This window comes from Pelodiscus sinensis, chromosome 13 (assembly GCF_049634645.1).
Source record: "Pelodiscus sinensis isolate JC-2024 chromosome 13, ASM4963464v1, whole genome shotgun sequence".
In the NCBI taxonomy this organism is placed as follows: Eukaryota; Metazoa; Chordata; order Testudines; family Trionychidae; genus Pelodiscus; species Pelodiscus sinensis.
The window spans coordinates 44617269-44635823 of NC_134723.1; the positions used below are offsets into that span (position 1 = coordinate 44617269).

Genomic DNA, 18555 nt, shown 5'->3' on the forward strand with positions numbered 1-18555 from the left:
CCCTAATCATTTTTGTTACCCTTTTATGAACCTTTTCCAATGCCAATACATTTTTTGTGAGATGAGGTGACCACAGCTGTACGAAGCTGTATTCAAGATATGGGCATGCTACAGATTTATACAGAAGCAATAAGATACTTTGTCTTATTTTCTATCCCAATTTTAATGATTCCTAACATTCTGTTTGCTTTTTTGACTGTCGCTGCACAGAGAGCAGAAGTTTTCAGAGAACAATACACAATGACTCCAAGATCTCTCTCCCTCGAGTAGTTGTAGCCAAATTAGTCCCCACCATATTGTATGTATAGTTGGGACTGTTTTTTTTCTAATATGCATTACTTTACATTTATCAACATTAAATTTCATTTGCCATTTTGTTGCCCAATCACTTAGTTTGGGGAGATCTTTTTGAAGATCTTCACAGTCTGCGTTGCTCAGAATTATCCTGAGCAGTTTAGTATCATCTGCAAATTTGCCACTTCACTGTTTACACCTTTCCCCAGATTCAAGTAAGTTGAATAGGACTGGTCCCAGGACAGACCCTTGGGGGACACCACTTGTTACCTCTCTCCATTCTGAAAACTTGCCACTTATTGCTACCCTTTGTTTCCTGTCTTTTTACCAGTTATCAATCCATGAGAGGCCCTTCCCTCTTATCCCATGACAACTTACTTCAGAGCATTTGGTGACGGACCTTGTCAAAGGCTTTCCGGAAATCTAAGTACATTATGTCCACTGGATCTCCTTTGTCCACATGTTTAACACCCTCAAAGAACTCACACACCTCAAAGAACAGACGTTACTGCACAAGATGAGTAACTCTCTCTTCTTTACAATAGTTTCAACTAATTTGCTCGGTACTGACATTAAACTTGTTCATCTGTAATTGCCAGGATCACCTCTAGAGCCCCTTTTAAATATTGGCATCACATTAGCTATCTTGCAGTCATCAGGTACAGAAGCTGATTTAAAGGATAGGTTACAAACCACAGTGAATAGTTCTGCAATTTCACATTTGAGCTCTTTCAGAACTCTTGGGGAATGCCATCTTGTCCCAGTGACTTGTTACTGTTAAGTTTATCAATTTGTTCCAAAACCTCCTCTAATGACACCTCAATCAGGGACAATTCCTCAGATTTGTCACCTAAAAAGAATAGCTCAGATTTGGGAATCTCCCTAACATCCTCAACCATGAAGACCAAAGCACAGAATTCATTTAGTTTCTCTGAAATGACATTATCATCTTTGAGTGCTACTTTAGCATCTCAATCATGCAAGGACCCCACAGGCTGTTTAGCAGGCTTCCCACTTCTGATGTACTTAAACATTTTGCTATCAATTTTTGAGATTTGGCTAGCTGTTCTTCATACTCCTTTTTGGCTTTTCTTATTATATTTTTACACTTACTTTGACAGAGTTTATGCTCTTTTCTATTTTCCTCACTAGGATTTGACTTTCACTTTTTAAAAGATGTCTTCATCACTCTCTTCTTTTACTTGGTTGTTAAGCCATGGTAGCATTTTTTTTGGTTCTCGTACTGTGTATTTTAATTCGGGGTATACATTTAAGTTGGGCCTCAGTTATGGTGTCTTTGAAAAGTTTCCATGCACCTTGCACGTATTTTACTTTTGTCACTGTGCCTTTTAATTTCTGTTTAAGTAACCTAGAATGAGCTGATTTACAAACAAATAAGTGCCAATGTGAATAAATTAGTTATACCCTTTTGCAGTTGCAGAGAGCTCTTAAATGTTAAATACAAAAAGAATTTACTGTAATTTTCTAAAATTCTACCAAAATAAGGTAAGTCTGCACTCCACTTATTAAACTGGCTTGTGAAGGAAGGAAAGACTTTCACGATGTTCTTTAATTCTTTAAAAATCTAAATGAGATTTTGAAAGCAGGAACAGGGACTTCGGAAGAATAGTAGGAAACTATATTAAACAAGAATTTTTGTTCTTGGGTCACATTCAAAAGCTTTAAATAAATGATGCCATAATGGGTTGGAGATAATGCAACAAAATGTAAATGTAAGAATAACCTGTTTTGATATAATTAATATTATAGCAAATGTATATACACACACATACATGAGGGTAAGTGCATTCACTTTTGGTTAGCTTTAATCTGGCTTTTTATTTTACACTGCATTTAGTTTTTTATTACTTTATCTTCTTATTCATTAAATTCATGTAGCAGCAGCAATGACAGTCCTCATAAAAGTAACTGAAGAAATTTAAAGTTAACTTATGTCCATGAATGTGTGTGCACAAGTCTCATGGCCTTAAACAGGAGAATGTGGTTTTAAATAAACTAGTCACTCCTACTGCTTTGTAAAAAGGCTCCCCTTTAATCTCAATCTGAATGACAAACTAACATTTTGGAAAATTGGAATAATTCATAACAACCACGAAGTAAAATTTATTGCTCACTTGAATATTTTGCTACTTCACAGAAGGTTCAAGTTATCTGGTCTTCGGCCTTATGCCATACAGTGCGTCTAAGACACACATAACAAGGTACACTGTTAGTAGGCTATGTGCCATTGTTTATATGACCTCCCTCAAAGTCATTTTGTATTTTTTATAACTTAGAAAACGATGATAATATGTGCGCTAATGAATAGGTCTCCATTGGCATAACAATGAAAACATGCAACTAACCAGCTGAAATTGTGTTTTAGTGGTGTGATTATTAAAATATTTTAAAAATGCAAGTACAGCAAAAAATAAAAATTAGGCCAAAAAGGAAACACATTCCTATCAAAATATAATTTTTATTATTCCGAAAGTATTTTAAAAGTTCCCTAAAAATGCTCTAATTTTCTGCTCTCTTTGCATGTGTTTTCTGTATACAAAGGCATTTCTTTGTACATTATTTATACATTTTTAGGACTTGCAGAAGACATAGATTAATACCAGAAGTATTTTATCCACACTACTGACCAAGTTACATCTGTTCACACATGATGTATATTTACATTTTGTTACAGCACATGCCAATCCCTTCATAAAATAGGGTGCACACAGCATCCTTTTCACGGTGTATTTTTTTGCAAAAATTCTTATCAGAAACACCCATGGCTTACAGTGAATGTATATTAACTTAGATTAAGATTGAGCAAGCTATTTTGAGAAATATTGCTGGGTTTATATTTTCAACAGATTACTTGCAAATAGGGATGTAATAGTGTAGTTGATTAACTGATCAGCAAGAGTTTATAAGTTAATGCAATAGACTACCCACATTCTATCCCCCCATGTAAATTTTTTTAGCAGGCTGTTCAGCAGCCCAACTCAGTCCTGGCTTGTGCTGGGTCCAGGATAGGGATGTTAAATATCAGTTAATTGACTTAAGTAACCTCATGAATTCTTATTGGTTAGTCGACTATTCTATAGTCCCTGGGCAGCAGGGCTAGCAGCCAATGCACTCTGGCCCCACTTCTGAGGAGTGCCCTTGCACTCCACACGGGGTGCCAGATGGGAGCTGGTCTGTGAGGAGAGCCAGTTCAAAACTAGTTCATCCTGTCCGGGGGCAGAGGGAGAGAAATGCACATAGTCTATAGCAATAACCTATAAGCTTGTGCTTATTAGATAATCCATTAATCGACTACACTATTACATCCCTATTCTGGGACCTACCCCTGCTGCAACTCTGCATTTAAAGTGTATCAGGAGCCAGGCAGGCACACAACCCAGCTCAGTTCCAACTCATACCAGGTCCGGGAGCTCAGAACCCCCCCCCCCACACACTGCTGCCTGTGTATCACTGTTGCCTCTCATACAGAGGGGCAACAGGCAGCTGGTCCACGAGGGGAACTGTTTTTTCAAACTGGCTCCAGATGCGGACCAGTTCCCACCTACCACCTGGCACTGCTGCCTTTGATACAGAGGCAGCAGCATGGAGTGGCAGGGGGCACCTCAGAATGAGGCCAGAGCTCACAGACTGCCAGCCTCATCTCCTGAGCATTACAGAATAGTTGAGTAACTGATAAGAATTAATGAGGTTAATCAACAACTCAATTAACTGTTATTTAACATCCCTACTTACAAATCAGAAATGTATCTGGCAGTGTTTCAGAAAAGTGTAAACCTTTATTTTTAGCTCTATTTTAGCTCATTTACATTTTCTGAAAGCAGTTAGAACCAACTGCCCTGCCACATTACAAATACATAATCCTGAATATGAACATTTAAAATCTTGCAATTTAATTTCTTATAGATAATAGTTTAATAATGTTAGTTCAAATTACTGATTAAGCACCACTACTTTTTGTCTGAACACCAAAACAGGCACAATTTAAAAAAAAATCAGCAAAATATCCTTCTAAACCACTTTTAAAAATAAGCTATAAACTGGGCTTTCCCTCCTCCCCCAATAAATGTGGTATGTACATATACCTTGGACTGAAAATTTACTAGCAAAGTTTCAAAGCAAGAATTACACTTTTTGCTATAAACCTTGAAAACAGAGGTATATCACTGAAACTTTAACATGGAAACAACTATCTATTCCAGTACTAGCAATCAATTTAAAGTACATAGATGGGCATACTTGTTTTTTAATTAAGCTACACTGAAAATATAATATTAAAGTCATGCCAATATTTTCCAAGACCCTGCCTAAAGGGGCACCCAATTCCACAATAAAATCTCTTATAAAATGAAAGCTACTACAAGAGATTCTCAGATGCAGAGATTCTTTTTGTAATTCTCTCTCCAGAATTTGTTCATCTGTGCAGTTTAATTGATGCCTATTAAACAGTATTTGAGGTCATCTTTTCCTTCTTGATAGCCTTTAGAGTTTTCCCACAAACTATGTTGAGCCCTGCACTCTATATTTATTTACATCTTCTACAGGACTAATTCTAAATGCACAGCAAACAGGCATACTCCGCATCCTCAGATGAAACCTTTCAAAAGATGAGTTTGGGAGCTTGAATTCATAACTTTGCTAGATACTAAAAATCATGGTCTTAAAGACCTTGATTTACTACTTATTGCAACAATCTATAACCCACTAGCATCTCCTTTGTCCTATGTCCAGAGTATTAACATGCCTCTTCACCTTGAATGGTCTCTTCGAATATGTGCTAGTAACTTATACTAACCTAGCTGTTCAATCTTTCATTTAGCTGCAACAAAGTAGCTTTCCTAGAGGTAAGGAAGAGCCCTGTGGAGCCTAAAAGCTTGTCTCACTCTTACCAGAAAAAGTTGGTCCAATAAAAGATATTCCTTCCTCACCTGCCTTCTCTCCAATACTCACTCTCTCTCAGGTAAAAACAAGGATGGCACTTTCTCAGTAACTAAAAACATTACTTGGGACTGAGGGAGGGAGAGGAATGTGGATCCCATTTACATGAGTGTTAAGAAAGGAAATTCAAGAGTTTTTCTTCATGCTCTATTTATTAGCAAAAGTCAAGCCCAAGCTCGCCATTTCTTATCTACAACACTGGATTCCAGTTTAAATGCAAGGTCCTCCAAAGTTTAACTCTTTTATATTAAACCTCTAGATTCTTCATGACTAAACGGGTCATGCAAGCACAGGATTGATCGGGTTGGGTTTGTTTGTTTGTTTGTTTTCAACTTGGAACAGAATTTGAGACATCTGGGAACAGCGCAAGAGAAACATGCCTACAGACATTTTTTTTATTTAAGCTGGTTACCAAAGTGATTTGGGATACTTTCAGATGAAAAACGACGACCAAAAAACAGGCAAGTATTTTTACAAGGAACGGGTTGGTGATCGTGGGTACTCACTGTGGAAAAGTTTAAGGGGGCCTAATGTTCAGAACGCGGCAGAGGAGGGGTACTCTGCAATCAGGTACCGTTAGAGTCTTGGGATGAGCAATGAGCACCCAGCACCATCAGCCATATGAAAATCGCGAGCTGGAGGCATAGTCCCAGGTTTTCCTCGCCCCTCCACCGACAGAGGCCCCCGAGGCGGGGAACGAGCCTGGGGAAGGTCTCCAGGCAGGTTTGCGGGGCTCCCCCAGGAGGGCTGTGGAGGCTGGACAAGCCCTGGGGGGGGGCTGCCTTGAACAGCTCGAGGGGGAAGGCAGCGAAGCCGGGCGGCCCCCACGGCTGAGGCAGCGCCCCGGGGGGGGGCTCTTAAGCGGGTTCAAGAGACGCCGCCCCCTGGGGCGCCCCCCAAAGCAGGGGGCGGGGCAGCCTAACGCCGCCAGCTCACAGTCCCCTCACAAGGGCGCGAGCGCGGCCTGAGCCCCGGCGGCCCCGCAGCTGCAGGGGCGCTCGCCGCGGGGGGAGGGGTCTCTCCTCAGGGGCCGCGCGCTCACTCACCCGGGGGGCGGGGCGCCGGGGAACGCGGACTTCGGGGGCCGCCGGGCGCTCACAGCCGCTCGCTCGCTGGGACCTTCCCTTTCATTCGGGGCAGGGGACGCTGCGCCGCACGCACGCACGCACGCGCGGGCGCCAGGACGTCACGTCGGGCCCACCGGCGCCTGATTGGCGCGCGAGAGCTGCGAGGCGCGGCCGCGGCGGACTGGTCCCGGAGTAGGCTGAGATTCCCGCGCAGGCGCCCATTGCGGAGAGAGAGAGAGGACGCGCGCGCGAGAGAAAGAGAATGAAGGGGGGGGGGGGGGGGGGAGAGAAGGAGAGAGAACCCGCGCATGCGCAATGCTCCCTGACCGCTGGCGGGGATAGAGCGGGGTGAGGGGGGAGAACATAGGAAACTCGCGCGTGCGTAGAATGCCTTTGGCGCACCAGGGCGGCGGCCCGCGCATGCGTACAGATCATTTCGAAGCCGGCTGCGGGTAGAACTGGAACTCGGGAGGCCGCACATGCGCGTGGGGGAGCTGGCTCGGAAGAGGGGCTGCAGCAGGGCAGGGCCTTGCCCGCTGCACTCGCAGCAGGCCCCTCTTGGGGGGGAGCGGGCAGCAGAGCAGGGGAGCCCCCTCCCCCCTGCAGTGACCTGCCTCAAGGTGCTCAGAGCGTCTACACTGCACGTGTGTTCTTGCACAAGTAAATTTACAGGAAAGCGTCGGAAAACAGGGCTTCTTGCACAAGAGTTATTCCTCTCCCCACCAGGAATAAGCCCTCTTGTGCAAGAGCTCTTGTGCAAGAAGCAAAATGCAGGACAATGTAGCACTTTAAAGACTAACAAGATGGTTTATTAGATGATGAGCTTTCGTGGGCCAGACCCACTTCCTCAGATCAAATAGTGGAAGAAAGTAGTCACAGCCATATATACCAAAGGATACAATTTAAAAAAAATGAACAAATATGAAAAGGACAAATCACATTGCAGAACAGAAGGAGGATGCGGGGGGGGGTGGGAAGGGGGAGGAAGGAAGGTAAGTGTCTGTGAATTGCTGATATTAAAGGTAGGGAGAGTGGGATGTTTGTGAGTTAATGGTATTACAGGTGATAATTGGGGAAACTGTCTTGATAATGGGTGAGAAAGTTCAAAGACTTGTTAAGTCCTTGTCGGTAAGTGTCGAATTTTAACATGAATGACAGTTCAGAGGATTCCCTTTCAAGTGCAGATGTAAAAGGTCTTTGTAGCAGAATGCAGGTGGCTAAGTCATTTAGAGAGTGTCCTTTCTGGTTAAAGTGGCAAGAAACTGTTTTCTCTTTGTGATCTTGTCTAATATCTGTTTTGTGGGCATTAATCCTTTGGCGAAGTGTCTGAGATGTTTGTCCAATGTACATAGCAGACGGACACTTTCGGCACATGATAGCGTAGATTATATTTCTGGATGCGCAGGAATATGTGTTCTTGATCTTATAACTCACTTGGTTAGGTCCAATAATGGTATCAGCAGAATGAATATGTGGACAAAGCTGGCAACGGGGCAGTGTGGACGGGCAACAGGGGTTTCTTGCACAAGAAACCCCTCTGGCTAAAATGGCCACCAGAGCTTTCTCGTGCAAGAGAGCATCCACACTGCCATGGGCGCTCTTGTGCAAAAGCACATGGCAGTGTGGACACGCTTTTGCGCAAGACCTTTTGCACAAGAACTCTTGCACAAAACAGTTCTTGTGCAAGAAGCCTGCAATGTAGATGTAGCCCTAGTGTGGTGCACTGTCCCATAGAGTGGCACTTAGACAACCTACAGCGAGAGAGAAGAAGAAGGGAGCTCTACTGCCTAGTTTGAGAGCCACCTAACTTTATAGCTCAAGGTGTGTAGAGGCTCCTACACTAAGCTTCAGGGCTATGTCTACACTGGCGGGTTCTTGCGTAAGAACAGTCATTCTTCTGCAGAGTGTCCATGCTGCCCGCCCACTCTTGTGCAAAAAGATTTACAGTACAGCGTCGGAAGAGAGGGCGTCTTGCACAAGAGCTATGCTGTTTTCTAAGGTGTAAGCTCTCTTGCACAGGAACTTTCTTTCTTGTACAAGAAACCAGTTGTGCGTCCACATTGCTTTCTTGCGCAAGAGCTCCTGCGCAAGAAGGCAATGTGGACGCACAACTGGTTTCTTGCGCAAGAAAGCCCTATGGCTAAAATGGCCATCAGAGCTTTCTTGCAGAAGAGAGAATCCACACTGCCACAGATGTTCTTGTGCAAAAGCACATGACCATGTGAACGTGTTCTTGTGCAAGATGTTCTTGTGCAAGAACCCGCCAGCGTAGACATAGCCCAGCAGTCCCAGGTTCAAATCTGCTGAGTTGGTGGTTACACAAACCCTTAATAGTGACCTCAAACACTCTTGCATCAACAGATCAGCCAGTCTAATGCTCAGGTTTCCTGGGCATTTGGAAAGTTATCCTGCCTTAAAAATGCTTAGGTTGTCACTGAGATTTGGTGTTACAGTGCAAACTCAATGAAGCTGGATTGATATTATTTGGGTTGTTACTGTCTGCCCAAGTGAAGTCTAGCTTCTGACCACCATTGTATGACAAACATGTGAAATTACTCTATTTTGGTGCATCACACCATAATACACAGATTATAGTGGGGGGGGTTTAGGTTAAAAAATGTCTTTGTGGATTAAATAAACCAAAGCAAATACTAGTACATACAACCATAGCATCCCCCACTGAGGCCTATTAACAGGGTCCAACCCTGGACTTCAAGACTCAGACTACTGAACTACAGGAGTGATTGCTAGGATGTGAACAGTCCATAGAGGAAGATTTGACACACTTTCAATGGGCTGGTTGCTCATAATGAGTAGCTGCATCCTCACTCTACTGCTAGCTCATGCATCAGCAGCACATCCACTACTGTTGCACACAACAGTGACTGTGAGAGCCAGGTGCACCCTCTGCATCCAATCAAAGTGCTGCTACAGTGCAATCCACTCACCCTGCAAATTCTGGGTACATAAGTGCAGTTAGCAAAGATACCCTAATTTGGTATACCCGAACGTGGGAGACCATCTTGGTTATGACAATCTTGCAGCCCACTGAGATGAAGGACGCCACTCATGTGGCCCACTCTTGGAACGTGAGTGAAGAGAGCTGTCGTAGCTGGTTATAAACAAGTAAAAAAATTTTGCAACTGGGTGTAGCTGGGATTGCCTTGAGACATACTGTCAAGTCCCAGGTTCCCTCCACCAGTCACTTAAAAGTTTTCTAATGAAAACTAAGGTGTACTCATGCCATGAAGTCAGCCCTTCTGCAGCTGCTAACAATAGCCAAAGAAGAGGTGTCAAAAAAATCAATACAAATCCCTTTTCCTTCTTCACTCTGCCTTATGTACTGTTACGATCAAGATGTGCTCGAGGCCTTGTGTGTGGAATGGCCTTGAATATGATTATATTTTATAGCTGCTTCAGATGCAAAACTTGTATGAGCTTCAATTATACAGCTCGGGTTCCTAAGATTCCTCTCCATGCTCCAGCATTTCCAGGTGCTTTGGTTGGAATGGAGTAATACGTGCAAAGCTCTTGTGTAATTACAGCCACTGAAGCCTAATAGAACTATTTTACAAAGATTCTCAGTGGTGAATGCAAATGCCACTAGACATTACTTGAGGTCGTGCTTGATTTCTAACTCAGCCAGTGAAATGCAAACCGTGTTTTTGCTCTGCATGGTATTATTCCTAATTAATCACTCCTTTCACTGGGGTTTGTGTTTATCATCTGCCTCCAGACTTAGTTTTACTTTACTCTGAAGAGCCAAATTTTGAAGACCAAGTTTGTTTTCTGCCTTTTTTTACAGGCCTTCATCTGCTCTTGTGAGGGAAGAGTTCCACAGTATGTGTTTGGTGCAAACTGTTTCGAGTTTCCCAAAGAGAAAAGGGGAAGTGGAAAAATAATGTTGCTGAGCAGGAGAAAGTATATGTGAGCAGGAAACATAGGTGTCTACTCTGAGTGCAAAAAAAAAAAGTGCTTACCTCCCCCTTCCTTCAGACCCTACCACCCAACAGCAACCCTGCCGAATAGTACCTCTCCCTCCCCTACAGGCCCTCCTGCCTGCCACAATCTGCCCTTCCACGATGTGCAGGAAGTGTGCGGGGAGGGGGTGGAATGAGATGGAAAGAGGCAGGGCAGGAGTGGAGCAGAGATAGGAAGAGGCAGGGTGGGGCGGAGCCTTGAGGGAAGGGATAGAATGGGGGCAGGGCCTGAGGCGGAGCCAAAAGGGAACCCTCCCCCGGCACATTAGAAACTCAGCACGTAACGGCATATAATCTACACTTTCAGATGCAGAGATTTTGAAAGCGAAGGATCTGTGAAATAGTGTTAAGAAATATGTGGTTTTTAAAGTTGCTAAGGCTATCAGATGATGGCTGGCTGATTGATCATAATGACTGCATGACAACACATGGGAATTCTAACTTTATGTTAGCATACATGGACTATCAGCCCAGTGAGCATTAACAAGTATGCAATCTTATAAAACTTCTCAGTGCCTTGTATTGGGCAAGCTCATTGCCCACAAACTCATTTATTTACTCTTTCCCATTTCAGCAGAAGAAACAAATGTCATAATCAAGCATCTAAAAGGAATTAAATTATAAGGCAGAGCTTGCAGTTTTCTCAAAGATAGCATTAATCCAGTTGCTTTTACATCACATACGTGTATACACAACAGTCATCTTTCATCAAAGACACAATCAGTTTCTTTGGATTTTCTATAGGCCAGCTGTAGGGGACTACATTTTACAGGGAATCCAGTGTGTATAAGTAACTTTTGATGAAAAGAATGGGAAAGAAAACAATTATTTTCTTTGAGATAATGGTTGATTGAAAGAAAACGCTATTGTGTAAATTCCTTCAGAATCTACTAGAAGGGCTGGTAAAGCATATTCTGAGAGGATGAATCAGACTGAAACAATTCTAGATTCACTTAACTGAAATACATCTGCAAGCTGCTGGCTTTCCCACTGTGGGTATGTCTACACTACCCTCCTATTTCAAAATAGGAGGGTAATGTAGGCATACCGCAATTGCAAATGAAGCCCGGGATTTGAATTTCCCGGGCTTCATTTGCATAAGCGGGGAGCCGCCATTTTTAAATCCCCGCTCGTTCGAACCCCGTGCCGCGCGGCTACACGCGGCATGAACTAGATAGTTCGAACTAGGCTTCCTAGTTCGAAATACCATTACTCCTCATTCCACGAGGAGTCACGGTAGTTCGGACTAGGAAGCCTAGTCCGAACTACCTAGTTCGTGCCACGTGTAGCTGCGCGGCACGGGGTTCGAACGAGCGGGGATTTAAAAATGGCGGCGCCCCGCTTATGCAAATGAAGCCCGGGAAATTCAAATCCCGGGCTTCATTTGCAATTGCGGTATTCCTACATTACCCCGCTAGTTCGAACTAGCGGGGTAGTGTAGACATACCCTGTGTTTCAAATACAGTCCACATAAGGTTTGGTGGATCATATCTTATCGACATCTGGGATTTGTTTTTATTTCTAAGAGGAACTTGAAATTAACCATTCTATCTAGCCCCATCCTCTCTCCAAAGCTGGCAGCTCCCAAGGCTCCTCCTCTAAACTTGCTCAGCCCATACCCTGAATCCTCCTTAAAAAGCACTTCTATATCATTGAGTCATAGGACTGGAAGGAATCTCAAGAGGTCATCAAATCCAATCCTCTGAACTCATGGCAGGACCATCTAGAGCAGGGGTTCCCAAACTTTTGGGCATCATGCCCCCCTTTTTGATTTTTTGAAAAACCCTCACTCCCCCACCCCAAATAGCAGCAAAACTTGAGCAAAAAAGGAAAAAAAGGAACTGAACAGGGCAGCAAAACTTGATGGGGGAGGGGAGGCTGGGTTGCCTTGTGCTCCCCCTAGAATTTCTTCAAGCCCCCCAGTTTGGGAACCCATGATCTAGAGCATCCGTGACTGCTGTTTGTCTTCTAAGCTGATCTTAAAAATCTCCAATGATTGAGATTCCACAACCTCCCTAAGCAACTCATTCCAGTGGTTCAGCACTCTGAAAGGAATTTTTCCTAACATCCAACCTACACCTCCCTTGCTCCAATTTAAGCCCATTGCTTCTTGAATATTTTTTCTCCTTTATATTTATATGTGTATCAAGAGACATGCAATAATGAGCCAGCAAACTCATCATTTTCCTGCCAGAAAAGGTGTGTTGACACAAGTTAGCTAACTCCTTAACTAATTTACGGTAAAATCTTTGTGAAGGTTAATCAGTTTGCACATGAGTTAGGAGGGCAGGTTACAATCAGTGTCTCTAGATTTAACTGAGCTATCTCTGTGTTGAGTTCCATAACCTGGGTTCTACAAAACGTCTTCTAGAAAAGCATCCAGTCTTGGCTTGAAGTGCTCAAGAGATGGAGAATCCACCACTTCCCTTGGTAGTTTATCTGATAGTTAATCACCATCACCATTAAGAAACATTATATCACGTATCAGAGAAATAGCTGTGTTAGTCTGGATCTGCAAAAGCGACAAGGAGTCCTGTGGCACCTTATAGACTAACTGGGGGTATGTCTACACTACCACTCTAGTTTGAACTAGGGTGGTTAATGTAGTCATTCGAAGTTGCAAATGAAGCCCGGGATTTAAATATCACGGGCTTCATTTGCATCTTGCCGGGCGCCGCCATATTTAAATCTCCATTAGTGCGGACTCCGTGCCCGTGGCTACACGCAGCACAGAGTAGGTACTTCGAATTAGGCTTTCTAATTTGAACTACCGGTACACCTTGTTCCATGAGGAGTAACGGTAGTTCTAATTAGAAAGCCTAATTCAAACTACCTACTCCGTGCCGCGTGTAGCTGCGGGCACGAAGTCCGCACTAATGGAGATTTAAAAATGGCGGTGCCCGGCAAGATGCAAATGAAGCCCGTGATATTTAAATCCCGGGCTTCATTTGCAACTTCGAATGACTACATTAACCACCCTAGTTCGAACTAGGGTGGTAGTGTAGACATACCCTGATGTATTGGAGCGTACGTTTTTGTGGGCAAAGACCCACTTTGTCAGATGCATGACGAGATCATAGAGAGGCAGCAGCACAGAGGCTGAAGGAGGCAAGTGAGAGCTGATACACATGGGGATGTGTACCAGCTCCGCAGACCTGCCTACCTCCCACAGAGGTGGCGGGGAAGGGCCAGGCAGGAGCCAGTGCTGGGGGGAGCTGTCTTAAAAGCTGGCTCCATCCAGCACTGGTTCCACGGACCCGCCTTGCCCCTCTCTCCCCCATGCTGCTCCCTCTTTCATCAAATGTTAGCAGTTACATGACTATTCACCTGGCCCTGGAGACAGGTTCAGCAGCCCCACTCCCGGAGAGTCCACCTCTTTCAGAGGCAGCAGCATGGGGAGTGGGATAGGGGAAGCTGCTGCGAAGCAGCCTCTGTCCGTGGTGGGGTTCAAGCTCCCTGTGGATGGGCTACTTCCACCCCATGCTGCTGCCTCTATATAAGAGGCAGCAGAGCAGGGTGGCAAGCGCAGAGCAGGGTGTCAAGCGCCACCTGCCACCCTGTGCTGCTGCCTCTGATAGAGGTGAACTCCCCTGGAGTGGGGCCAAGAGCCCACTAGCTGCTGAACCTGCGTCCAGGCTGCTGAACCTGCGTCCAAGTCATTTAACTGCTAAAATTTGATGCGGTTACACAAGTACTCAATGACATGCTAACAACCCTAATGCAAATGCCAGAATTGCAGCAATATCCAGTATTGGCCTCACCAGTGTTGTATGCGGAGGTGAGATCGCCTCCTGGTTAGGGACATGAATAGGTAACCAGTTAACTGGGTACCCAGTAAGCATCACCCTTACCAAATGATGCTTGTCAGATACAGGTTAACTGGTACCTGGGAGCAATCCCCCGCCCACAGCCTGCTGTGGGCAGAGAACTGCTCTAGCCCCACAAGTGGGGGGTGGGAACAGAAGCTGGCCCCATTCATGTGGGGGTAGAGCAGGAGTTGGTTGCTTCCCACATGCCCGGGGAAAGGGAAGTATGAGCAGGAGCTCATTGAATCTGTTAGCCAGTTAAAACTAACCCAGGATTTCCTACCCCTGGCTCCTATTCACTACTCCCCAGACATCCAAGGATGACATTAGATCTCTGCCACGGTATCACACTGAGAACTTCTGTTGATTTGTCTGTCCACTATGACCCCTAAATCCTTTCTAGAGTCCCTCTTCCTGTAGCTATCGCTGGCACACCTTGTTTCTCAATATACTGTATAACTATGCATTTATCTGTATTAAAACATACTTTGCCTGAATGGGCTCATTCAATTCAAGTTAAGAGTGCATCTTTTCCTTTAGTAAAGACACTGTCATATATAACAGTGCTGTACACCAGAGTTTTCCATTTAAATTATGTATAGTATATAAAAGTTATTGCCCCATTTGACCTGATTGGCTAGTCGAAGTTCAGGCCTTAGGGATGTTCCAGTAGGGAGCAGAAACGAAGGACACAGTCTCATATTTTCTTTTATACAATTGTGTGTATTTACAAGGCATATACCAAGTCCCTGCTTTTGGAGAAGCAGGGAGCACCAAAATACAAGGGATGGCATCTTTAGGGTATGTTTACACTACAACTACAGAGAATGTGTTTTAGGAGCGGAGACTCAACAAGCCTGGCTTGTTTAACCTAACTAAAGTTTGAAGGAAAATGCAATTGCTCTCGGGAGCGGGGGGACAGAGAGAGAGAGAGGAGTTATTTAAGTTAAGGGTCAATGTTAGCACAGGAACAACTGGACGTAAACTGCACATTAAAAAATGTAGGCTTGAAATGAAACAAAGGCATCAAACCATCAGGAAGTGTAGTTTTGGAACAGCTTCTGGTGAAGTACTGGTGGCCAAAAAAAAAACTAACCTGTTTCAAGACTGAGCTTGATAAGTTTATAGAGGGGATGCTCTAATGAAGGTACCTATAATGTCACTCGGCCCAAACATGGCTGCTATTAGCAAGTATCTCCAGCTACTGGAGATGGGACACTAGATAGGGGAGGGTTGAGTTACAACAGATTGTTCTTTCCCAGATGTGTGGCTGGCGGAGGAAGATAGGGTCTTGCCGAGGGTCTCACTGCTTGCTATTTGGTGTCAGGAAGGAATGCCCTCCGATCAGATCGGCAGAGACCCTAAGGTTTTTTTTTTTTGGAGGGAAGAGGGTTGGCCTTCCTCCGCAGCATGAGATCCGGGTCACTTGCTGGTTTGAACTAGCATCAATGGTGGATTCTCTGTAATCTGAAGTCCAATAAAGATTTGTAACTCAGCCAGAGGCTATGAACCCTATTATGGGGGTGCGTGGGTAAGTTCTTACTGCCTGCAACGTGCAACAGCGTGTCAGACTAGATAGTTGTGATGGTTCTTTCTGCCCTTGAAATCTCTGCATACAAATTCTTACACAAAGAAAGAGTTGAACAAGAAAGTATTTCCATTGATTATATTCATTACAATAGTCAGCTAGGTACAGAACATACATATCAAAAGAGTTGTTCCCAGTCTCCAGAGAGTTTACAATCTAAATCTTAAATGAAAGCCAAGAGGTAGCTATAATAGGTTACACAAAAGATACAAATTTATCATACTTCTATGAAAAAGAGAATCAACATGAAATAAATTTAAAAAACTGTGAAAGTGTAATGACTAATGAGGTTACACTAACCTCTCACAAGTGACGCTCCTGACCGAATGCGTCTGCCTGCACTCTCTGCTTATGGTGACACCTCTGTGACCCAGCCCTCCAGCCGAGTCACACACAGCCTGTACACCTCAAGCTGCAAAGAGGAATTGACTGGCTCTGGCCCAGCAGCTTTCTTTATAGTGGCTTTCTGGGCCCTGATTGGCTGCTTCCCTTACAGACACTCTAGCCTGCATGGAAGACCTCTCTACTGCCCTTTCTGGGGCACGAAGTGGCAGGACCACAAGGAGTAGTCCACCCTGTCACACAGAGGATTAAAATAATTCTCTAAATAATAATAATATACATACATAATATAACAAACAAAACTACTCAAATATTTTAAAAACAGGAAAATGCATTAACTATACACTGAAGGGCCTGTGTGATCTGCAGCAAGCTGGACCTAAAACACATGGCAAGGACCTTAGATTCTGTAACACTTGGTGAAAATTTTACATTAAAGGTTGACATTTTCAGACCAATGAAATTGGAACAGGAATCATAAAGACATACAGTAAAACTCCAATAGTCCGGCATCCAATAGTCCGGCACTCCTGATAGTCTGGCATCAAAATGGCAAGAGCCTAGTGAGTGAGCTTCGGCAAAAAATGAGTCACAAGGTAACAGCGGCAGCAGCTGAACTGAGCAAAAAGGGTAAAAAAGGCTTAAAAAAACTAAAACGTTACAGTATACTGTATACAGTATGTACAATAAAAAGGGTTAAGAACTCTTTATATACGGTATGTAATGCATACAGTGTATGTATATATATATAACCATCTTATAGTACCTCCTGATAGTGCGGCATATCTGATAATCCGGCACCACCTAGGTCCCATAGGTTCCAGATTATTGGAAGTCTACTGTATATGTATTACATAAGAACATAAGAATGGCCGTACTGGGTCAGACCAAAGGTCCATCTAGCCCAGTAGCCTGTCTGCCGCCAGTACTAAGTTCAGTTCATTTTGCAATGTTCTCTGATTTAAAATTAATTGGGGGGGGGGGGGAGTTCTTGCTTCTCAGAGTTACTGTTTCAAGCTATCCATGGCCTCAGAAGGACATTATAGCATCATTTATGGGTTAGGATTAGCTTCACACACATAAAAACTAGAAAAAAATAATTACAGCTTAGATTCTGGAGCACGATAGTGCAGCAAGGGGGGGGGGGTTTCCACTGCTTTGAATCTGTGGCATATATAGGGCTCTGTTTAAAAATGCAAAACAATTTAAATACCTTGTAGTGAGGACAATTGAAATACTTTGTAGTGAGGACAATATATAGGGCTCTGTTTAAAAATGCAAAACAATTTAAATACCTTGTAGTGTTATGATAGCAACACTGATGTAAAAAATTGAAATCAGGTCCAAAGTGTCTCAAGCATCCAGAAGTGAGGGGATGCCTCTGAAACGTCTGGTCTAAGCACCTTGCCCAAGGCCACAAGTTCGGGAGTAGAATCGAGGGAGTGGATCCTCAAGTGGTGTAAACTATTGTAGCATGGAGCTAGGATCATTTGCATGGAGGATCTGCCCTTTGGATTCACTTACCCCAGTGAAAGATCTGCTCCCATTAGTCCCAGCTCTCAGCCCTGTGCACTAACCGTAGGTGTTAATGTAGATGGGGCCTGAACCTTTACCCACACAAAAGGACTAAGCCCCACAGGTAGAACAATGGAGTCCTATTTCTTTTCTAGGCTCTCTCATAGACTTACCAAGTATCCTTGGGCAATTATACCCTGTGCTCCAGTTTCCCCACTTTTGGCACTGATGTAACACTTCCCTTATTGGAATGCTCTGAGGCAAAATTCACTGGGGCAATTAGTGCATTTGACTGCAGTTGAGAATCTAGTCCCGTGATACTGTCTTCCGCTACCACCGGACTTCAATTAGTATAAACTGCCATACCTCCAGCTGCAGACTGGACAGTGGTGGATGCTTCAGAAATGCCTGGATTGGTGCAACTTCCCTAAGGCTATATCTAGACTACAGAGTTTTTTCAAAAAAAAAGTGGCCTTTTTTTGAAAAAACTTCACCTGCGTCTACACTGCCGCCACATTCTTTCCAAATTAAATCAAAAGAACACAGCAGGTAAACCTCATTTTACGAGAAAGAACACCTTTTTTCAAAAGAGCGCTTTCAAAAAAAGGCATTCTTGAATGCAAACAGGGCTTTTTCAAAAGAGAGCATCCACATTGCCTGGGTGCTCTCTCTCGAAAAAGCAATATGCTTTTTCAAAAGCGTTATGGCTGTCTAGATGATCTCTTTCGACAGAGGCTTGTAGTTTAGACACACCCTAAGAGTGAAGTGTATTACTGATTGTTAGTGTTCTGAAGCCATTTAGTATTCAGCAGCTGCAATTTTATTATGGCTCAAAATGCTGCAATTGCAGAATTCCCCCAGGACTACAGTCACCTAATTCAGCCATGCTGTATTCTTTTGAAGAATCAGACTGCTGTTGAGCTGCAGTTTTAACCTCACTGTTCCTGTTCCTTCTATTTACACTAAACATAGACTGGATGTATTACACTTTTATTTATTGGCCATAA

General features: G+C 43.8%; 1 protein-coding gene across 3 annotated transcripts in view; it reads right to left on the reverse strand.

The window, feature by feature from the left end:
- PHF6 (PHD finger protein 6) overlaps positions 1-6529 on the reverse strand; it is a 49706-nt gene extending 43177 nt beyond the window's left edge. The window contains exon 1 of one of the 3 annotated variants that reach the window (XM_006135305.4): positions 6297-6529. The gene's annotated coding sequence lies outside the window, so the exon portion shown is untranslated. Of the gene's footprint in view, positions 1-5756; positions 6017-6296 lie in introns of those variants that run through there. The other 2 variants (XM_006135306.4, XM_075941128.1) reach the window with 2 other exon arrangements.
- Between the last annotated feature and the right edge of the window lie 12026 nt (positions 6530-18555).